This window comes from Biomphalaria glabrata, chromosome 16 (assembly GCF_947242115.1).
Source record: "Biomphalaria glabrata chromosome 16, xgBioGlab47.1, whole genome shotgun sequence".
Classification (NCBI taxonomy): Eukaryota; Metazoa; Mollusca; class Gastropoda; family Planorbidae; genus Biomphalaria; species Biomphalaria glabrata.
The window spans coordinates 30,843,488-30,868,506 of NC_074726.1; the positions used below are offsets into that span (position 1 = coordinate 30,843,488).

Consider the following 25,019-nt stretch of genomic DNA (forward strand, 5'->3'; position numbering starts at 1 on the left):
ACAGTTTAATGTTGTGCTAAATGTTGGTTTGGATGGGAAATTTTTGTTTTATACAAATATCAATTTGAGAACAAATGTCACAATAATGTTTGAATTCCACATTGTCATAGAAATATTGGATTTCAAGTCCAGCCATGTTGACCCCAATATCTTGTACCATCTACACAGTCACTTTGGACAAAAAAGTTCAGACTAAGCCAAACATTTTATATGATTATAATGAGCTCCTGTTTAGTGGACTTTATACACTGTAAGAATCATCTGTTTTATAAAATGTTATTCTGTAGGTCAGGATCTATTTGTGACCAGACCAGCCAACCCTGACCTCCTCTACATTCACTTTTTGGTTTTACAATGTGTACCACTATTTTTACACCAAGCTGACTTGTGTTCACACTAGATCATAGACCTTGCTTTTAATAATGTAACTGTACCGAATTTAGCCCTTGTGATATAAAGGGAGAGTAATCCTTGAAGGACTACGGGCACGACATGGCCTAAATTGTGCCGATGTGCCAAAAACTCAAACTCAAGGTCTTATAACTGTTCATTTCAGCCACTTAGATTGTTGCCATCATTGACAGAGCTTAAAATTCATTGCAAATTTAATGTTTCTTCTAAACACCACTGCCTTTGTATCATCTCACTGTTTGTATCATCTCACTGTTTGTATCATCTCACTGTTTGTATCATCTCACTGTTTGTATCATCTCACTGTTTGTATCATCTCACTGTTTGTAATCATCTCACTGTTTGTAGCAGCTCACTGTTTGTATCATCTCACTGTTTGTAGCAGCTCACTGTTTGTAGCAGCTCACTGTTTGTAGCAGCTCACTGTGTGAATGAAACACAATTTATTGGACCATCAATGTCTTTTTCATCACAGCTTCCTTGACCATAGATTTCAAACGTATGGTTCTATAATTTAACAACATGACATTTAACATTACATTGGCTCTTATACATCTTGAAAAAAAAAATTTACAAACCAGAATGTGATGCAATTTGATGTATGATTCTTAATGGTTTTGAGCTGATGGTTACTAGTTACAACAGCATTATGGTATAACTTCTTTTTTCAGTATTGTATTAGCTCTAACAGGACCTGATATCATAGATAATTTTATACAAGTCTTCTTTCAGTATTGTATTAGCTCTAACAGGACCTGATACCATACATAATTTTATACAAGTCTTCTTTCAGTATTGTATTAGCTCTAGCCGGACCTGACATACCTTACAAACCCGTAAAAACTTAGGTACGAATCAAATGATTTTTTTTGTGCATGTTTTTAATGAGTTCACTCTCTTCTACGTGGATTTTGTTTCTCCTCATGTGGTTATTCTATTTTATGATTTGTGTTGTTTACCTTCTTATCTTATATAATACAGACGTTACTTCAAAAAAGAAGATGATTACGTCCTACGCGTCATGCATTTAGTCATGCATAGTCATGCATACCACAATCATTCAGGGACCAATCTGATACACACAAAAATACTTTTTTTTATTTCTATTACATGTTGTTTTAAATCTCTTAATAAAAAAATAAAAATTGTAACTCAAGTATTAACTTTGTTTGACTTTGACTTTTTGTTTTTGTCGTATTGTGGAGGGAAGGGAGCGGACACACACCCCACCCCCACCCCCCACCCCTGCATGGGGACGACACCTGGAGTTTATCGTCACCTGCATTGGATTTTCCACGTAGGCCTTGGGAATATCTGGAGGTTTCCACACCTGGCTTACTCCAATGGCGGCGGTAGGTGTTTGTTAACGTTCAATGAAACTTGGGTGTAGAGAACAAAAATGTCGATGCTAAAATGTTTTTGCCAAAACAACAAAGAGGCAATTTTAACAGCTCTTTTATTGAAAAGCCGTAGGTTCCAAAGTTGTTTATCTGTTTGTGTCACAATTATATCTTGAAAATAACTAAAAGCGCTGATGAAAATTAAAGGTGATGCCTCCATCATGTATAAAAGTTTCCGTTTCAGACCTTTGCGATCTATAAGGCAGATGATGTGAAGGCCGTATGTTTCTTTGGTTTCATCATGTATGTCGTAATCCAAATAGGAAACATGACTACTTAGGTGTTCTGAATACTAGATATCTATAGGAAGTGATTTGATCTGGTCCTAGGCTCACTGACCTAGGTCTTTAAGAATAGTATTTATGACATCTGCGTACGTTTGCACGTTATCAATGTCAAGGTTATTGGTTCGTTCAAATTGTAGGCTACTAAATGTTTCGGATGTTTACTTCCTTGTTCAAACCTCCCGCAGCACGACCCCGGGGGGGGGGCAGCAGGCTGTGTACTAACCCGGGACTATACAGGTGACAGTCCAGTGAGCATACCGTACGACCAGGCAGCCCATGGGACGATTTTTTAGTATTCTAAAAACATTACTAGGTACATGCACATTCTCTAGGGCAGGGGTGGGCAACCTTTTTCTACCGAGGGCCGCATAAAAAAAAATGTGGGGACTGGCGGGCCGCATACATTTTTTTTTTTACTCCCAATTGAGGAATTACAACAACAGTTAGCAATTTCTTGAGCTAATTTTACGAATAACTTTTAAAATTGTGTTATTGTCTTTTTACATCACAACATTTCACAACAAATGTACAATTGTTCTTAATGTGAAGCATTTAACTGTTTACATTCGTGCATAATGTTCTGTAACTGTAGAACTAGCTTACTAGTTGTTTTGTTCTTGCGACTGCTGTCATATTACAGTCAGTGAGCATCGACCTGTTCTAACACTTTGTAATTTTCAAACAAACGAAATAAAGCGTGTTCGCAGATGAATTAGGTTCCGAATAATGTGACAGCTTCGCAGCAAAGCTTTCTTAAGTATGGGAATACAGCTTCTGGCAGTCATGAGACGTCTTTGGAAGAACTAACTGGAATTACTCTCTCAGGTCATATTTTGCTTGGAGGTATGTCATCTGGAGCTAAATCATTAAATGGTGAGCTGATGGTATTGAAAACTAGCTCCAAGTTCTTGACGTCTCAAACTTTGCCTTCAAATTCCACAATCAAGGAATCCAAATAGTTCTTCTAATTTCATCCATTTCACTAGAAATAGTTTCACCTTTCAGCTAAGGAAAATGATAAGAACTTATTTCACTCGCTGGCTCGAGAAGTAGAATAACTGTTTGAAAAGATTTAAGATGCACATACATTTCATTTGCAAACAAAACATTGCAATGTCTCCGATGATAATCATGAAGTCTGTCTTCAACTCTTCATTAGAAATATTAGTAACAAGGTCACAATCAACGTCCTTCAATGAACCTATTTCTTCCTTGAGATTCCATATTCTTCTAGGCCAGCGCATACTACTGTTTTACCGAACATCGGGATGTTTTTTTTTTGGTTCCAAATCTACAAGTACTTCTCGGAACTGCGAGTCATGACTGGAGGCCCTTTGGCAAAGTGAATTTGGTGGCCTCAAATATAAAAAAAAAAGCGACAACAGTAAAACTATGCAATTTATTAAAAACCTATTGTACTTCAACAATAACATTGAGGACAAGTTTCGATATTTCTTCTCTAAAATAATTTGAGAATAGTTAGTGCAAGGCACTCACCTATTGGGGACCCTAAGCAGTTTGTCTATGCCTAAGGCTGGCCCTGTGCCAATAATAAGATCATTGAGAAATCAATTCCAACAATATATTTGATATTCAATGCTTTATTTTATTAAAAGCCTGTTTCTCTTAGTCAAAGCACGAGCTCCATTAGTTGTTACACTTGCCATCTTGTACACGCCGACCCATCACTTTCAACACAGTTTTTGATAGAATGGAATAAATACTGGTGGAGTGATCGTTAAATGAACTTGTGTGTTACTTACCCGTGCTTGTAATCGTGCTAGTTTTTGTAATCGTGTTCGCATTATGGTAGTCTGTGAATCGTGACCAGTCTGTACTGTGTTATTGTGTGTATCAGTCGTGTTGTATTGAAATAAAGCCTTGTTTCTAAGGTTATGAATTGATTTAGTATATTACAACTGGCTTGTGTTTGTCTTTGACTGAATGTTTCGAAATATTGCCATTTTAAATAATCTTCGTTTACTTTAAACTTTTTAGAATGACGTTTAAAGACAATGTTTAATTAGCCTCTTCATGATAAGTGATAAGAATCAAAAGTTTCAATAATTTCTAGATCTATAGATATTTAAAATTATTTATTTAAATATATTTGCATTTTTATATGTGTGATGTGTAGGAACATCTGATTTCTTTACGCGTCGGCGGGCCGTAATTTGCCCACCCCTGCTCTAGGGAAACATTTGAACTTTCCCGCTCTTTTTCTCGTGTTTTATGGCTGCACATTGTTTTCATAAACTGTCATTATCATCAGAGCAAATCACACCTTTTTTTCCAAGTCGATCTACAGTTGTTCAATTAATTTTTGTATTGACAAAGTATACAAGAAATCTGCTGTTTTCCCATTAAAGGCTACTTCCATTACATTCGTGGGCTTTATTCAATATCAGTTTCTGCATTGTTCTGTATATTGTATTGCGTTGACCTGTCTGCCTGATCATATAGTATACACTCTGGATTGTCGTCTCGGTGGTCCCTGCCCGTAGTAGCCATGTTATTCTAGAGCAGGGGTTCTCAAGCTGTGGTTCGCGACCCCCTTGGGGGTCGAATGACGATTAGCCAGGGGTCACCTAAGACCATCAAAAATAAGGATTGTTATTGTCTATTCTTCTATTGCTGTATGTGTGTGCATGGGAGGGGGGTCGCGGCAGAGTGGGATATTGTAAAAAGGGGGTCGCCGAGCTTAAAAGGTTGAGAACCGCTGTTCTAGAGCCTAATTGTTGATGCCATATTTAGGCCTATTTACTTGACTTTACGAGTGCGTAGAATAGTCCAAGTTAAGTCCCTTGTACTTAGATGTGTCAGATATTATGGGTCACAACTAGGTCTGCCATGGACCAGATGATATCATGTTAATCTCTTTCAAATGTCATGCACTAAACAATATCAACTCAAGAGAGCTGGTTTAAAAAAAAATGGCCTCGTTGCATAAAGCTTAGATGTGCTTTTTCAGGATGTGAATATTTGATCTGTTGAAGAGGCGAAGGACTAATTCGTAATCCATGACTGTGTCTAGGCTCCTATGGCTGTAACCAGAGATACAAAATCCTGACCTAATAAACCACTCAGCAATACATTTAGATCAAGCCACATTTCTTATTTCAATGGACCTCATTCACCAAAACGAACAGTCACGTGATTATATTGATAAAACAACGAACAAAAAACTGTCACGTGATAACCATTGTTGATTAAAATTAGATCGTAATCTGTATAGAAGAGATTGAGAAGCACTTGACTCTATGTTGTTTGTTTACGATTGGTGAATGAGGTCCATTGACAAAGTATAGGAATGAAAGGACAGAACTTAGCCAAGAAAACTAATGATTTAGAAAGATTGAAGTCTTTGAATAACATGAACAATTAGGCTCTTTAATAACACGGATACCGCGGGAAGGGATACCGAAGCGACAATCCAGAGTGTATAAATGATCAGGCAGCCATGCGTGTTAAACGAAAACTTTTAACAAAATGACAGTTGTGTCATGAAGAATATCTACACTAGTACCCTAGTACGTATTCCTCTATCACTTGGTCGAATTTGTAAATGTATCGGCCTTGAACCTAGTTTTGTTCCGGGTGTGACCTATTTCGAGAAATGATTATTAATCATCAGCTCAAACACAAACACGGATTGCATCATCCTATGTTTTGAGCTGAGAGGCCGAGAAATCAAGTGGTGGGTGAGGTTGGGTCATCAAAACAAAGTTGAAATACACAACGTGACGTCACCGCGTGAGTGAGGTGTCCGTGGCCCCCGAGCACAACTCCTGGAACTAACTCGATCTATAGCTGAATCAGCGAATGAGAAACTCGGCAAAAATCAATAAACATTGTCATCAGTATTGAACCGAGTTTTACGAAACTCCAGAATCTGGTCAAAATGAAATATTGAAACGTTTTATTTAATTCTATTTAAATTAACTCAAAGAAAAAGTAGATTCTAATTGGCGTTAGGTTATTACACCTATATGCTGTATAAAATCCATCAGTTAGTTTAATAAAGGGCCGAAGATTTAATTACGCCTTTATGGCTGGTACTATGGCATTCTGCAGAGTGCTTTGGCTCCTCCCCTGTTCTTTGCTTTCCATTTTTATCAATTATTTTGGTTAAACATCTGCCATTGCGTTCTTGTTATGATTTAAATAACAAAATTCTGAATATTCTCTAGGCCAAACAAAAAGTAAAACATGGAATTTAATGAGAACATATATAGACTTTTCAAAATCCAATTTTGGTTATATTAGGGCTCCGACAGGAATCGTCAATACGCCCTTCTTGTGGACTAAATATCTATAAATAGACCAAGGACAGCGACAATGGCGGGAAAATCTTATAACACATCTGATGTAACGTAATAATCATGAACTCTTTCTGACCCAAAGGCTAGACAAGAATTCAGTCGGGCATTGACCTCGAGCGGGAAGTCATAGAAATACATTTTCGGTTAGAGATTAAACTTTCGAAATGTATCCATTTGGCTTTAGAGCGTGTAACTGTGTATATTTGTAAACAAGTTGTAGACTGTATGAATTGAATATTTCTAGCAGATGGAAAATCAGTAATCCCCAGCAAAATGGCCTACTGCCTTTACTATCCTCGGCTAGTCGTTATAGTTGGATAGAATCGGGCCGTTCTAAAAATCCCAAAGTTTGTAGTCTATTTACACGATTTTGATTGACCTATAAAGCACATTCAATCGAAGCGTTGCAAAGTTGGTTTTTTAAAATTGACATTTCTCTATTTATAAGAATAACAACAAACATACCAACCCTCCCAGCATATCAAAGTCTATATCATAGAAACGACACGGCCTAAATTGTGCCGCTATGCCAATCCTAATTTCACAGAAACACAAAATCTAGTAGTCTTTTATTGTATTCATTTAAAGCACTCTTGCTCATCTCTAGAACTTATTTCTATCTATCTTTCTTCCATTTTTTTTTTTCAATTTAGGATTTTTTCAACTTTGATTAAAAGGGAAATATCAATCTGAAATTTATCATTTAAAGATTTAATTTAATACAAATCTGGATAATATTGTTTTTAGGTTTCCTTACTAGATGTTATATAATCAATTAAGATGTAATAACAACACTGCTGTTTAAGCTACAACTCCATTTTATTGACATGACAAGAAAGTGATACAACTAACAGGAGATTGCAATACATACTGATAACAGACTTGAGAAAAACACGCGAGCACGTGAACACACTGAACAGTAGGACAAGGAAGACAACAAGTACACAAACACACACGTACACATAAATGGAACACTAGACATCTTACTAGCCGTCTGCCCGTCCAGATGAGGTCAACTTTAAATAGGCTTAACATGTTTTGGATGAAGGAAACGTCTGGAAATCAAAGACCTTGAAAGAATTTTAATTTATATTCATGTGACCTTTCGTAGTACAGTATTCATCCGCATTCACGCGAGAGAAATAGCATTTTTTTTTTTACCAATGCGTGTTGATCAACGAAAACGCTCTTTCAAAGTTAGCATTTTGCCCGGGAATGCTGAGTAGTAAATCTTGGATCCTGAGGGATTCTGGGTAATAGGTTTCTTTGCAACAGCTTCGAACTCACTCCCCATTGATCTCAGACAGACAACATGCTATACCACTTTTAAGAAGAACATTAAGACCTACTTGTTTAAAACTTTTTTAGATTAGTTTTATAATTACATTGACGTGTTTGTGTTTGTAATGTTATTACAGCGCATTGAGCCTACATTTTGTTTGTTAACAGCGCTTTATAAATAAAATTATTATTATTAATTATTATTATTATTATATACGAACATGTGTTAAAAAAAAAGTCGTATTTCTGCTACTTATGACTAAGACTTCTTTATTGATCTTTATTGGAAATTTAATGTGATTACAAGGCAATGACAATGTCGTAGAACTACTGTGAAAAGTCTTCATCTCAGAAACATAACTTACCAGAGTGGTTCCACAGTTTTTGGATTTGCTAACATGCTCTTCAAATAAATTGTAATCCTAGTTTTTTAAGTTTATTTTGTCTTTTTTTTTTTCTCTTTCTTGTTAATGGTTTGTCCTCCTTAATGTCTGTTATGGAATGTGTGTGTGTTATTCTATGGTGACTGTGGGACGATGTTTGCGATTGGTTGTGAATAATGAGAGATACGTAACATTGTCATCAGTAATCTTAGAAAGGTCAGACGACTACATATTGTCAGACTGAAAGGATGTGTTATTGTAGCTCGGAATACCATTTTAGATTATTACTAAAGTCTATTACATTGATTTCATTTTATCTTAAGTTGAATTTGTTTGTATTGTTTCGATTCTCTTACTATCCAGGCTCTCTTCAAACTGCACCACACGACACAACGAACTTAAAGAACCTCACAACTCAGGGCTCCAAAGTATCAGTCAGTTTAATTTCAAATACATAACAATGGACCTCATTCACCAATCGTAAACAAACAACATTTAGTCACGTGATCTTATTGATAAAACAACGGAAAAAAACTGTCACGTGACAACCATCATGAATTAAACATGAGATCGTAAATTATATAGAAGAGATAGAGCACCTCGTGCTAAATGTTGTATGTTTACGATTGGTGAATGAGGTCCATTGGCAACAACACTCTCGCTCCGCACTGACTTCACACACCGTGCTGGTTCTCGTCTCGTACTGGTCACATTGCGAGGTAACTTGAAGTGTCTTGAGTCAAAACACCATCGCTTTTATATAGGGTCTCTACTGGCCTCGAACCTTCTTGACCACTCCAGTTGATCACTTTCGCCGTGACTTGCGTGCGTAATATTTATGACACTGGTCCTTGCCGAACTGGCGTGTAATGTCACTGGTCACGGTTGACCGCTCGTCCTGCGCTGGACTGTGGTGATTTGGGTAGGCTAAAAACACACAGCACTACCCCCATCTGTATCACCGCCAGGTTTATAACAATATTGTAATAAAAGTTCTATTTAGTTTTGTTATTTAGTTATTTCAAGTTTTATAAGTTAAGATATAATAGATATAATACGCCTCCAGCGGTTTAGTTGTCTACCAGCAGTTTGGTGGGTTTCCGGACATTTCATCCCCTGGTCATTTCATCCTCTGATCCAACAAATAATAATTGTAAAAAAAAGTATTTCAATTTTTTTTATATACATGACATATAGATAGAAATAGAATTTAATGTCTTTAAAAATATGAAAATTTAAAATCTATAGATATAGAGCAGGGGTGGGCAAAATACAGCCCGCGGGCCACATGCGGCCCGCCGGAGTGTTTTAAGCGGCCCGCGAACACTTACAGCCTTTGAACAAAAATTGCAAAGGGAAAAGATTGCCTCACGAGACATAAAATGCCACACATTTGGGTATGATTGGAACAAGATGGTAAGTGTAGCTATTGTTAGAGCTCGATCTTTCACTGTAGGAAATTATATATATATATATATATATATATATATATATATATATATATATATATATATATATATATATATATATATTTAATAAAGAATATCCAACCACAAACTCTAAACTGGAAAGGTTGTTCAAAGCTGCATAAAATATTAACACATTATTGGTTACGAAGCTGTAGTGATCAAACTTATCAGAACTAGGGGTCTTAGCCACAGGCAATTCCGAAAAGTACTTGAAGATTTTGAAATAAAATATTCCGATGTAGGGATGCATGGTTCTGCAAGGTTGTCATTGTCTGAATTCGTAATGGATGTAAGCACTCCACTACCTATAAAATGTTTCGTAATAGTATGCGTCTCAAATAGCCTCTGACAACCAGTCCAACTACTGGCCTTCACCGTTCACGTGTGGATCAGATATTGAGTCCGTCGGAACTGTTCTCACTAACAGGAGAAGGGGCAAATCGAGTAACTGGCGCCTTAAGCTTCGGACCATGGCTGGCTACCCACCTAGGAGAAGGAAAACTCTGAATTCAAACCTCTGTTGCCTTGCAGCTATCATGGGAAAGGCTTCGGAAGTCAACCCTGAGGAAAAACCAGGAGCTGGCTACCATAAGGCAGTTTGAAGCACCCAGTGCTACATCCTGGCAGAACCTGCGACGCCGCTGACCCCAAACTGTGTCGGCACTGCCGTTCCTTAGGATACATCAGCTGCGTGGAGAGGGGGGAATTGACGTGTGGGCGACATCGTTCCGACCACAGCTAATGCCCAGGCATTCATCTCATTTCCATGAGATGATACATATGCGGCCCTCCATTCCCAACATTTTTTTTAAATGCGGCCCTCGATACAAAAAGGTTGCCCACCCCTGATATAGAGGTACACATTGTTTTTGCATGTTAATCGAATTCAATGCTATTGATAGTAGATTGATTTGTAATTTATAGGTCAGTGTTGCATATTTCTTGCTTAAACGTTATTCAGTACAACAATTCATAACTTAAGTTAAAACGAGGTTAAAATTAAAGCGTATATCTGAGATATGAATCGGTGATATTGAATCGGGTCCAGAGTAGTGAAGTCAGTGATTATTAGAATAAATAAAACGTTAGATCAGGGTTGAAAATGACCACCCATCTGCAAGAAAGAGCGATTAACAAATAAAGATAAAGTGAAAGATGGCCGTCAAGAGATAAGTTATCAGTGGCATGGTATTCTAATCGTTCTCATCTCTCAAACGATTTCCACTACTTCCACCACACCTTGGCCTTTGATTATCACATTAGATATAGATATGTGCAGGATAATATTAACATCCCCTACATCAACCAGAAACAATATAACTAAATACAAACGCCACATTACAATACATCTACTTATTTACGTTTATTCTTTGATTTCTCAAAAAGTATGAAAAGAGTAGGTGGGAACACTATAAACACTATAATAACATGCCAAAAATATCAAAACGTGTTCTAAATAAACATATTTATACATTAGATGAAATGAGGGCTTAAAAGCAAAGACTTAACAACACAATTACTAAGAAAACAATATTTAATTGAGGAAGAAATGACCGGGGATGAAGTGGCCAAAGATGAAATGACCGGGGATGAAGTGGCCAAAGATGAAATGACTGGGGATGAAGTGGCCAAAGATGAAATGACCGGGGATGAAGTGGCCAAAGATGAAATGACCGGGGATGAAGTGGCCAAAGATGAAATGACTGGGGATGAAGTGGCCAAAGATGAAATGACCGGGGATGAAGTGGCCAAAGATGAAATGACCGGGGATGAAGTGGCCAAAAATGAAATGACCGGGGATGAAGTGGCCAAAGATGAAATGACTGGGGATGAAGTGGCCAAAGATGAAATGACCGGGGATGAAGTGGCCAAAGATGAAATGACCGGTCACCGTTTGGTGCTACAAATCGACGACCATCCACAACAATGTCCTCCTCTGAAGTTGCAGGTATCTGGTATCCATTCGTTTGATTAAATTTCTGACATGAATCAGCACATTATGTTTTTCACGTGATTTTAAAAAATAGCGTTGATTGCCCCCCAAAAAAAACAGCCTATAGTGCCCAGATGAACGAATTGAGTCAATTACTGTCGTGTAAAAATGATGGGAGTTAAAATACATTCTAGATCTATAACACAATTGAGGTCAAAACCTACCGCCCGGAGGACACGGCCTCAATAAGAAGGTTCTTTTATCGCACGTTTGGTAACCCAATTATTCTTTCATAAAGTCATCTTTGAGCAAGCCAATAAAACAAGACTCAATACATTTTGGGATCTTCAACTGACCTACTTTTTTAAAATCTCGCGGTCGTCTTTCCAATCATATACACCGTTACGTCACTTAGCTATTTTTATCTCATGTTTTGATTCTATAATAAGACACTACGTAACGAGGGAATTCCACTAACTTCCGTAGCGTAATGCAGCCAGGTAATAGGGACAGGGGAACAGAAACATTAACAGATGGACGCTTGAAAGAGGACAGGGAGGGTGTACAAATGGATTAAAAAGAAGCATTCGTTTCCTAGTGAATTGGTAGTGAATATCCACGGTGACCTAGATCATCCGACGGTTCCCCTCGTCGTCACGGAAAGGTGAGTCAGATGTTTTTCTCTTTCCCCGATAGTTTAGTTTATTTTTAGAAATGTGTGAATCATGGCCGCCTCCAAAGCTGTTCCATAGCTCTGAAAGTTATAAGTAGATGATCTTCCTTTTCAATAACATATTCTAACAAGTGTCACCTGACAATCAACAATGCGCGCAGTTACTGGGCTATCGAACTGTAGCTTTAGGAGGCTAAAAAAAAACAAAAAAAAAAACTTGCCAACTTGAAGTTGTGGTGGGACTGGCTAGACCTCGATTAGATCTAGAGAGCTAGTTAGGCCTACTATATTCACATTACATAAAACACACTTTTGTACGCTTTAGCTAATTTTTTTAAACTAATAAAACTATTAAAATTAAGGTACATGTGGTGGGTTGATTTAATATTAGTGAAGAAATTCTTCTTTAATTTTGGCTTCGAGGTTGCTCTAAATTTGGCACTAAAATTACACACATCGATCTGTATTTAGAACTATTACAACTTATAAAATAGCAATTATTATTTACAAAAAAAAAGCTTCAAATTACAATCGACCACACATATCAAAATTAGTTAGGAATGTAGATATACTAATGGATATACTAATGGGTCATCAGACTGACCAGGAATTAAGCAGCGTAGATTACGTAGTGGCTAGTAGGCCTATAGTTATCCCACTTATGACCCCATATAAAATAACAACAAGACAAAGTGTTCTTGAGAGAAAACATATTTGGAACATTCATTTACATAAACACGAGCTGTGTTGAATTGTCACATAAATAATATGTTCCATAGGCCAGCATCCTAGCGAGGTCGAATTTACCTATACGTTACATAAGATTTAGATTAGGACCCCTCCCCCCCCCCCCCCCCAAGAGATATTTAACCCATAATAATCAAGTAGTTAGTCTCTATTTTAAATTCATATAAGAAAGGTTTCGGCAAGGGAAACTACTCTACTTTCATACTTTGTTGCAGACTAAAGCATAAGAAATTGACAGTAAATCTTATCTTATCTTATATAATACAGACGTTACTTCAAAAAAGAAGATGATTACGTCCTACGTAATACAAGTCCTAGTAAATACAAGTATCGATAGGTCAGTGATGTAGGCTCAAAGCTTTTTTTTTTTTTTTTTTTTGGCTCAATGCGAAGTCAAGTTTCGGAAACAAAAAGTACTTAAGAAACTGGAGAGCAGGTGTTTTCATGTAGATTTTTTTCTTCACTGATGCAAAGAAAATTATGATATATCTTGTTTATGTTTCTTTTTAACCCTTAAATCATCTCTAAATCAAAATGAAATCAACCAACTTTTTTTTTGCTTTTATATGCATTTAGAAAATATTTCATCAACAGTGATTTTAATCATAGGCCTACTAATTTTTTAAAAATTCAAAGCATTGTTAAGTCGGTATTTAAATACTTTTTAACAAACTTTATAAATACATACTCAATACATACTAGTAAGTTATTGGATCATATTCAGGACGAAATGTAAACATGTTCTGTTTGATTTCTATAATAAATATTGACATCTCTTCGTAAAACAAACAAAAACACACACACACACACACACACACACACACACATACATACATACATACATACATATATATATATATATATATATATATATATATATATATATATATATATATATATATATATATATATATATAACAACAGTGGCACGTCGCAAAAAAAAATAAAAATAAAATGAAAGATATTTGAAAAAGTAAACGCCTTACAAATGTAGTACCTCCTTTCAGACCCTTCGATCTATAAGGCAGACGATGTCAAGGTCATCTTTTTCTGTGGCTTACGGTTAACGAGGGTGTCACCTGGCCAGCACAACGACTAACAGTCTTTACTTGCCCCAATAAATGTTAGGTACCCATCAGAGTTGGGTGAACTCAGGATAGTCATTGAAATACAGAAATCCAGTAACACCTCACAAAAATAACATATAACAAACGTAACGTCTCACACAAAAAAAAAACAGCTCACAAAAAAATAACACCTTACAAAAGTAACACCTTGCAAAAGTAACATATAACAAACGTAGCACTTCACAAAAATAACACCTTACAAAAGTAACAGCTCACAAAAGTAACAGCTTACAAAAGTAACATATAACAAACGTAACACCTCACAAAAAAATAACACCTTACAAAAGTAACAGTTTACAAAAGTAACATATAACAAACGTAACACTTCACAAAAATAACACCTAACAAAAGTAACACCTTACAAAAGTAACATAATAAACGTAACACCTCACAAAAAACACCTTACAAAAGTAACACCTTACAAAAGTAACATATAACAAACGTAACGTCTCACAAAAAACACTTTACAAAAATAACACCTTACAAAAGTAACATATAACAAACGTAACGTCTCACAAAAAACACTTTACAAAAATAACAACTTACAAAAGTAGCACCTTACAAAAATAACACCTTACAAAAGTAGCACCTTACAAAAGTAACATATAACAAACGTAACACCTCACAAAAATAACACCTTACAAAAGTAACAGCTTACAAAAGTAACATATAACAAACGTAACACTTCACAAAAATAACACCTAACAAAAGTAACACCTTACAAAAGTAACATAATAAACGTAACACCTCACAAAAACACCTTACAAAAGTAACACCTTACAAAAGTAACATATAACAAACGTAACGTCTCACAAAAAACACTTTACAAAAATAACACCTTACAAAAGTATCACCTTACAAAAGTAACACATAACAAACGTAACACCTCACAAAAAATAACACCTCACAAAAGTAACACCTTACAAAGACAAAGATAAACTATTAAAAAGAACAAAAGCATGAAATGGCATAAAAATGAAAACCCATTTTTATTCCATTTATAGATCATATACTTTCGGATACTGAAAAGTCTACGTTAGAAGATAGAATGCAAGGTTAAAATCATTTTCCATGAACAATCTAAGGGTGTGGTCAAATGGGTGACATACATTGAATTTCAGGCGACGAATGTTTTTGTCATTGACTCGACTCTAGAATCTAATCTGATCTGAAGGCAACAGGTACGTTAATCACCGACTCTTCGGGTATCGTGACGTAACGCCAGGGTGAATCACTCGGTACAGTCATAGCTCAATCGGAGAAAATGACAAAAAAATATCATTGTCTCCCTTGACCTATTTTTTCCACTGATTACATGTAGTCTCTTCCTCTCTCTCTCTCTCTCTCTCTCTCTCTCTCTCTCTCTTTCACACATACTCACACACACACAATATTTCTCTTTTTTTAACACTCGATAGAGAATTGAAATCCATTTGTTGAGATAATGAAATGAATATAGAAAAATTACAAACTGTTCGTTTATCTTTTCTTATCTTAAAAACTACATGCGTTCCTTGACACAAAAAAATCAACACACACACACACACACTTTATTGCGTCATGAAATGTCTCAGTACGACTCTTTAGCAGACGAGGATGTAAACATAATCTTAGACTTAATGAGCACAATCTAAAAAAAAAAATGTTTTACATGTTTCGGATGTTCCTTCAGAGTTGAAGATAATTACTTCCTAGTCCAAACCTCCCTCAGGACGATGGGGGATGGGAGCGGGCAGGGTTTGAACCCTGGACCATCGCTAAATCTGAACGACAGTCCAGCGCGCAAACCGCACGACAAGCAGCCATTCGATTCACATGAAATTCATCTAAAGCTCAATTTTCCAGCAATTTTTTAGAAAACGAAGTACCTTGAGAGTAGATTTAATTTTTTTTTTCTTTTGTGTTGTCCACCTTGCGGCTAGGATTATTGCTATGCCTAAACTAGAAGTATGTTTTATAGATCTGTATTTACAACTATATTTTAGGCTACTGTAGACCTAGATCTATATAATTATTAATATATTCACCTGAAGAATTGAGACAGAGTAGTCCTAGACTAAATGTTGATAAGTTATATTAATAAATGGAAATACAATGCTAAATTAAGTTAAATGACAATCTATAATTTAAGGCTATTAGTGTCTTAGTGCAATAGCTTTTTAAGATATAATCTCCAAATACAAAAACAAAATTTAATAAAATACTCAGAAAGACACAAAGATAAAAGCACATTCCTAGTTCCATATCCTAGGACAAATTTGTACAAATGCTCCTTCTTCCCTGGTGCTATTAGAGCATGGAATGGGTTGCCTGAGCCAGCCAGGAAAACCAATGACTTGGCAGAATTTAAGTCATTGGTTAACATGCATGACTAGATGCGTGACACGTAGGACGTAATCATCTTCTTTTTGAAGTAACGTCTGCATAATATAAGATAAGATAGGGTAACCTTATGTCTAACAAAGGATGAATCTCCTCCGTTTTTTTTCGGTCATGTCCTCCATCCGGCTGGAATCGGCTTAAATCGCTTAAGTGTGAAAATGTTCGCTTTTAATCTGTCGCTTATTGCAATGGCGTATCAGCACCTCTTCATGGGGACACGACAATTCGTTCACTGACATTTCGTTCACCGACAAATCGTTCACGACTTTTCGTTCACGCGACTATTCGTTCACCAGACATTTCGTTCATCCGACAATTCGTTCACGCGACTATTCGCTCACGCGACTATTCGTTCACGCGACATATCGCTCACGGATTATTCGCTCACAGACAACTTGTTCACCGACAACTTGTTCACCGACAGTTGGTTCACGACAAATCGTTCACGCGACTAATCGTTCACTAACAATTCGTTCACAGACAAATTGTTCACAGACAAATCGTTCACTTGATATTTCAAAAAACAAAAAATTGCCAGAGTCGGGCGTGATCCGAAATTCTTTGTTAATTTTTTTGTTTGTTTGTTATTAATATTTTGTTAACGAGGACAGTATGTATTAAAAAATTATACTTTAAAGAAAAAAGAAATCTTACAAGCAAGCTGAAACATTTAAATGGGCCCTCACTTTACTATAGGTAACATTTTTACTTTCAACATGTAGGCCTTCTTTTACACTCTTGTAGTCTTGTTCGCCCTACCCATATTTACTTATCTTCTTAATAGCGGTCCATATGTTTAATTAACATACCCATTTTATTGATATTTTATTAACAAAAACAAATCTTATCTTATATAATACAGACGTTTCTTCAAAAAAAGAAGATGATTACGTCCTACGCGTCATGCATTCAGTCATGCATATTACTCAATTTCTGGTTTCTGGTTACTGGTTTTCTTGGCTAGCTCAGACACACTAGTATTTTTTCCACAATCCTGTCAGTGTTTTTTTACGAGACATAATTTAGATTTTTAACAATGGTACTAGATTTGGTACAATACATGGTTTCACTGTTCAACTCTGAACGTCACATACTAGATACAGATCTAAGGTTAATACTTATCAATTAAGACATCTAGAAAAAAAAATTACATTTACAACACTAGGAAATATTTTGGTTCCCTATCAAAAAGTTATAAATTTATCGCAATTTAATAGAACAAAATAAAATTGTTTCAATAAATTTGTTATTGAAGTCCAAGCAATCAAATTAGTCTACCAATGGGTGGTCACATATAGAAACAAGTTAACTAAAATAAAAATAAAATAAAACTTCTTTTAAACTTGATGGAAAGTACTATACTAGTGTCTAGTAGATATTTTCAATGTTAGCAGATTGAACATGTGTATAGGCAATGTCCAATAAAGTTTTATGACTTCCAGAGGAGCCAGTCTGTCTAGCACTCCACTAGGTGTTAACTAGAGTATCCAGATGAATCGGGAGATTCCCGGTAGATGAAAAAAAAAAGAGGGGGGGGGGGGGGTGTAAAGGTATATTAAAGGTGAAAGTAAAAATGTTACCTATAGTAAAGTGAGGGCCCGTTTACATTTTTCAGCTAGCTTGTAAGATCTCTTATTTATTTTTTTATTTTTATTTTAAGTATAATTTTTATCACATACTGTCCTCATCAACAAAATATTAACAACAACAACAACAACTACGAAATTAAATAAACTCGGATTTGACCTGATCTCTATAGAATTGTTTTTGCATTTGGAAATAATAGCTACAAAAGTTTTAATGTAAAAAAATTAAACACGCGACGAGAATATATAATATTAACAATATGTTACTATCCAGTGAACGATTTGTCTGTGAACAATTTGTCCGTGCCGTGAACGAATAGTCGCGTGAACGATTAGTCGCGTGAACGATTTGTCGTGAACCAACTGTCGGTGAACAAGTTGTCGGTGAACAAGTTGTCTGTGAGCGAATAGTCCGTGAGCGATATGTCGCGTGAACGAATAGTCGCGTGAGCGAATAGTCGCGTGAACGAATTGTCGGATGAACGAAATGTCTGGTGAACGAATAGTCGCGTGAACGAAAAGTCGTGAACGATTTGTCGGTGAACGAAATGTCAGTGAACGAATTGTCGTGGAACCCCTCTTCATATCTACTGATTTCAACACACGAACTTATACATTGAAAAAAAAACGTTTTTACAACAGCCTTCTTCATGAACAAGTCCTCGTATAGCCAACACAGTTCATAGAAAACAATTTCCTAATTTTTTTCTTGTTTTTTTTAGCGGCCCCTGAAAGGGGAAAAGACGCTATTAGTTTTGTGTGGCCTGTCCGTCCGTCCGTCCCGCTTAGATCTCAGAAATTAGAAGTGCAAATGAAAATCGGACATCATAATATTTTAGATCATTCAAAGTTCTGATGCAACGGCTACTTTTTTCTTTTTCGAAAGTGAACCATCTAGTTTTTAAAATTATATCATGTGTTCGAATCCTGGTGAGGACTCTAGGTGGATCACTTCGGGGGTCGATTTTGAGTTTGTGTTTCTTTGTAACCTTGTTTTTTGTTTTTGTTTTTTTTAATCCGGGGCATAATGCTAACGTTGAAAATCAGTTTTATATTGAGGCAGTCTTCAAATTGTAAGAAACAAAAAGAATTACGACACGGAGACAGTAAGTGTCAAGACACGGAGACATTAAGTGTCAAGACACGGGGACATTAAGTGTAAAGACACTGAACGGAACATTAAGAATTGAGACATGGAGACATTAAGAATTGAGACATGGAGACATTAAGAATTGAGACATGGAGACATTAAGAATTGAGACATGGAGACATTAAGAATTGAGACATGGAGACATTAAGAATTGAGACATGGAGACAGTAGAATCAAGACAGTAAGAGAGGGGAGAGAAATGAAAGATAAAATGTAACCACGAGACATTGATGAGACAGTGATTCACTTTTTGGTGAACTCTGGAAAGGTCACTCATGAGAGCGTCCTCACCCCCCCCCCTTTTTTTTTTCCCATTTATCTTTTTACTAAGACGAACCGCCTAGTTTTGACTGAGATTGTATACACACACACACACAGGTAGTTAATGTGTCGCATTAGTCACTAGCGTCGTCGAGGTCAGAATTTCGGGTTTATCCCCCCCTTCTTTATTTTCTCGCCCAGGTGCACCGTGTATCACCAAGGCATGGACAGGCTCGCGGTTTTGTTTTGTTTTTCTCGCCCCTACACATTCTTGTGATATATTTTTTTTTTTTTTTACTTTTTATCTTCGTGTCCAAAACATTTCTATTCAATTTTTTTTTTTTTTATTTTAAAGTTCGAAAATGTGTTGTCATGCTGTCTGTGTGTGTGTCCACATATATTGGTGTGTGTGTGTGTGTAAGTATGACATAATTGTAAGAGGACAATGAGATCGTATTTTTTGTCTAAACGCCAAGTAGCCACTAGAGATAACAGACGCGTAGCTCCTTCTCTCAAGAATATAAAAAAAAAAATAAAAAAAACTTTTCAAACTCCACAGGTGGAAAAAGAAAGCTGAGGTCAGCGTGGAAAACGTAGGTGGGGGGAGGGGTAGAGGAAGTGTATTGTTGACAGAAGCAGCCCTCCAATGAAAGTATCCTACCGTCTTCTAACGGGCACGACTCCTGTGGTAGAAGACAGTCTCTTTATGAGGCCTATTTAGTACACTGTCTTAGACCTTTCCATATTTGTGTACTAGGTGTATGTAATTCTGTATTTCTTACGGATTAAAATTATCAAGTTCAAAGGTCAGTAACAACTTTGCTCTAAACTTTATTTTAAAAAATCCTAATACTCCATCAATCTTATTTATAGGTCAAGTGTACGTGCTAATTAGATCCAGAACTATAAATAATCTAGTTGATGTCGTAATTAAAGAATTCATTATCTTTCAGTCTATTGGGTTATCATGTTTACTACCAGACAGATTCATTCAAAACATTAAAATGTGTCATGAAAATTTAACTTCATTTGTATGTATTGGGCTATCCAGATTTTGTTTAATAACAAAGCATTTAGATCTACCAACTCTCCCTGTCTGTTCGTCTGGTAGCCTACACTTTTTGAACACGTGAGTTCTCCCCCTTCCCATTTACGGATGAAGTTGAAACTTGGCACACTTATTCATTGTTCCAAACGAAACATGAATCAATCAACAAAAAAAAAAAATTTAAAAAAATCAACTTGCCAATTAAATAGTGGTAATTAATTATTTTTTTGTTTAATATCGAGAAGGGGGAAATAAATCTTACAGTATCGCTAGATATGACTGTATATGTGGAGCTATTCACCATATATATTTTTAATATAATGCTGGTTTTTCCCAAAAAGGATAGATTTGACAGGTAGACAATTGCAGAAATGACTATATGGGTAGGTGGATCGAATTGGTAAATTGTCAATTTAGAGTCTATACGCTCACAAGTAGATCTACAAAATGTCAGCAAATTGAATCTATTTTTATAATAACCTGTTTGGTAACAATACGATTTTTTTTTTCATAATCTTTCTAAAAAAAACGAAATGTAATAATAGATGTACAAAAAAAAATTTAAAAATCTTTCAATGTTTTAGCTACGCTAAGGAGGATCTACATGCCAACGTTTAGGAAGCTTCATGTTAAGACGAAGTTAAATGTTAATGCAAAGTTAAATATTGCTGCCAAACTACATGTTTTTTTGTTGTTTTATTTTAGTTTTTGTGCTTTTTGTTGCTGTGGTTGTTGTTGTTGTTTTTTTGTTGTGGTTGTGCGTTGTCACGTGACCCTGGGTAAAAATGTTTGTTTGTAAAATGTTTTACATGTTTCGGATGTTCCTTCAGAGTTGAAGATAGTTTACTTCCTAGTCCAAACCTCCCGCAGGACGACGGGGGATGGGAGCGGGCAGGGTTTGAACCCTCGACCGTCGATAAATCCGAACGACAGTCCAGCGCGCAAACCGCTCGATCAGGTAGCGATGCATATGCCATTTAACAATGCTTACTTGAAAGATTTTTTTTTTCTGCGTGGTCTAGGACAGTTTTTCCAAAACTGCGTTCCGTGGAATCACCTAAATATGTTTTCCACGAACTACTGGAATAATTAACTAGTAGGCCACCACGTGACATTAATCAGACAGACGCAGGCGGCGAAAAGAAAATCTTAATCAACCACCGGCGGACAATGGTTATGCCCTGGATGTGGCGAAATATGTAGGTCACAGCTGGGATTGCGTAGCCACGAGAAATATTGCATTCCTCATTAATCTTCGGACTCGAAGACAAGATTTATTATTATAATAAATACATTTATCTTGACAGTAACTATAATCTGTATGTATGCCGCAGTGCCTGAATTTAGAAAGTGGAGGTACTGGCTAGGATTTTTAACGAAGCTCCTACCCCCCCCCCGACCCTCTTAAAGCTTCAATGTATATGCATTTAGTATTATTGATAACACCTAAAATCATGACCTATGAAAAAAAAAAAAGAAATAGTCAGGTTAATTTAATCACATTTCATTTTATATTTAATACAATATTTTGTTAAATTGGGGCGGGGGGGGGTCTGGTTACTCTATCAAGAGGCCCGAACAAGACTCTGGCCCCAAAACCCTCCTATAGAGCAAAAAACTGCCTGATCTGGAAACCACTGCGCGGTTCATCTCAGATATATGATTACTGATCTGAACCCCGCGACATGTAAAATGAGAACGAAGAAGAAGAAAGGGGAGGGCTAATTAAGGGTGAGGCCCTTGGTGTTCGCTGGGCCAACATTATAAAAAAAAATCCTGTCCTGTGTATATCTACTTATTTTTCATATCAATCTTTATGACTATACATTAGTGTGAGTTTTGGGTGTCAGTAAAAAAAAAAGCTTAGGGTTTGTCGGCGGTAACATTGGTAACATATTGGCAATCTGGTTATTGGTGTTTTCATGTAACTGTTGTGTGGGATTTGAACTTAGTCCCAATGTGGGGTTCTTCCCAAGTCGGAAAAACGTTTTTTTTTTCTATTTTCCTTTAAATGGTTTCCTAATGTGTTGTCTACTAGTAATAGTTATCTGATTTGTACCAATGACTCGAAGAACTCAACTGCAGTAATACGCTCATCTTATAAATTATAGACGTTACTTCAAAAAAAAGGAGATAATTACGTCCTACGCGTATCCACGTGTCAATCTACACATGCTTGTTAATCAGTGACGTAAACTCTTCTTAAGTCTTTAGTTTTCACGTCTAATACAGGCAACAAATTCCATGCCCAAACAGCATTAGTAATTTTAGTTATAGCAGATGGAATACAAAAATGTGCCTTTATTACGGTTCAGTATTTTATTAATCATTGCTACTTTACTTTTCACAAATCTTATATCAACTCACTGTCTGTCAGTCAGTCTGTCTGTCTGGTACAAATTTCGAACACGGTATTTCTCCCACTCCCCATTATCGGATGAAGTTGAAACCTTATGTTTCAACACAAACTGTCTTTGTGACCTTGTTTGTTTTTCAGTCGTGACCTAACCATTTACTCGTTTTAAGCGCTTTCTAAATGTAATCGATTCCAATAAGATCTAGAAGATTTCCTATAGAGATTGGTTGGTTACGAGAAAAAAAATTAATTGAGATGGTAGTATCATTCAAAACAGGGGAGCGAAATCCCGTGCTATTTCCCCACACATTTTAATTGAAGTAACCGCCCCCAGGCTTCTGATCGAGGCGTCCATAAGTATTGATCTCTGGGATTAAGATAAAGTTGACCAGTAACAATCAATAGTTCGTACTAAAGACCCATATTTTTAGGATGTAAAAAAAAGGGGGTGGGGGATGCAACTAGTGTCAAGCATACGTTTGAGATCAACTTGTGTTGCTGATCAGACCACGTGATCCTACATTCTGATTTCTGCTTGGTCGTGTGGTATGCGATATGGACTGTCGTCGAACGTCTCGACGGTCTAGGGTTCGAACCCTGTGCCCTTAATCTACCGCCGTCTTGCTGAATGCTTAGACTAGGATGCAATAATCTTCAAATCTGAAGTCACATCCGAAACGTAAACAAACAACAAGCAACAAACAAACAAACAACAAGCAACAAACAAACAGACAACAAACAAACATCAAGCAACAAACAAACAACAAACATACAGACAACGAACAACAAACAAGCAACAAACAAACAGACAACAAACAAACATCAAGCAACAAACAAACAACAAACAAACATCAAGCAACAAACAAACAACAAACATACAGACAACGAACAACAAACAAACAAACAAACACTACAGCACACTTTGAATTCTTAGATAAGGAAACCTTGACTAAATAGGTGCCTGGTCAACATACTTTATGTGTAGTCAATAAACACTAAACAAGATATCTATATCAGTTCTATTGTACTGAAATACCCAGAAACTTGGATTTAGTAGATTTTTTCTGAAAAAGTCTGTCTTCCTGCGTTTTTCAGACATTTTACCTTTACCTATCCATTAGTCTCTTGGACCTTTGGGGTACCACGACCGTCTTTCTCCATTCCTCTCTGTCTTTTGCTTTAGTTTTAGTTTCAGACATAGATCTTTGAAACCCCACACCCCACCCCCAAAAACATAGATTTAACATCATATTGTCTCTCTTTTTCTAAAAGTTTGACCATTGGGGCACCACACATGATCTGTCGACCGTCTTTCTCCATTCCTCTATGTGTTTCTCCTTGAGTAGAATCTCTTTCACTGACATGTCCGTCCATTCTTTGACAATGTCTTCCAATCGCTTTCTCTCTGTATCTTCTTCTTTTCCCTGGTACTTTTCCCAGAAGAAATATCTTTTGAGCCCTAAGGACCTCGTGATAACAAGTTTTTTTTTAAAGCTTCCAAAAATCTTTTCAAGGTCATTAAAACAACCCTAACGAGTGGACATTGAAACATAGCCTAGGTCAATTCATATCAATAACCAAGATTAAGTTTGCCTAATTGCCTAATTTAAAGTAATCCATCCACCCATCCCAATGGCGCTACAGTTTATGGAGGGCATTGTCCTGTTTCAACACATCCCACCATTCAGATCTCTCCTGGGCCTTTCATCTCCAGGCCCTAACCCCAAGCTGTTGCAAACTTGCCTCCACATCCTCAATCCATTTTGGACGTTTGGACCGCATGCAATTTGTTTTTTGCCTGTATACAATTTTCGCTCCTCTGTTCTCTGATATTCTAGGCTTGGCCTAGAACGTAATAATCTTTGTTTCTATTTCATTGTCCTGAGAGTTGAGTCTAAGACTCTGTAACTCTAGGCTTATGGAAGCTTGTCCCATGAGTTAAGTCTAAGACTCTGTAACTCTAGGCTTATGGAAGCTTGTCCCAAGAGTTAAGTCTAAGACTCTTGTAACTCTAGGCTTATGGAAGCTTGTCCCAAGAGTTGAGTCAAAGACTGTAACTCTAGGCTTATGGAAGCTTGTCCCAAGAGTTGAGTCAAAGACTGTAACTCTAGGCTTATGGAAGCTTGTCCCAAGAGTTAAGTCTAAGACTCTGTAACTGTAGGCCTATGGAAGCTTGTCCCAAGAGTTGAGGCAAAGACTCTGT

The 25,019-nt window shown here is 36.5% G+C and overlaps 1 protein-coding gene across 2 annotated transcripts in view; it reads left to right on the plus strand.

The window, feature by feature from the left end:
• Positions 1-11,973: 11,973 nt before the first annotated feature.
• Positions 11,974-25,019, plus strand: part of LOC106074070 (mitogen-activated protein kinase kinase kinase 12-like) — a 71,543-nt gene continuing 58,497 nt past the window's right edge. For both annotated transcript variants that reach the window (XM_056014126.1, XM_056014130.1), the window contains exon 1: positions 11,974-12,150. The gene's annotated coding sequence lies outside the window, so the exon portion shown is untranslated. The remainder of the gene's footprint in view (positions 12,151-25,019) is intronic.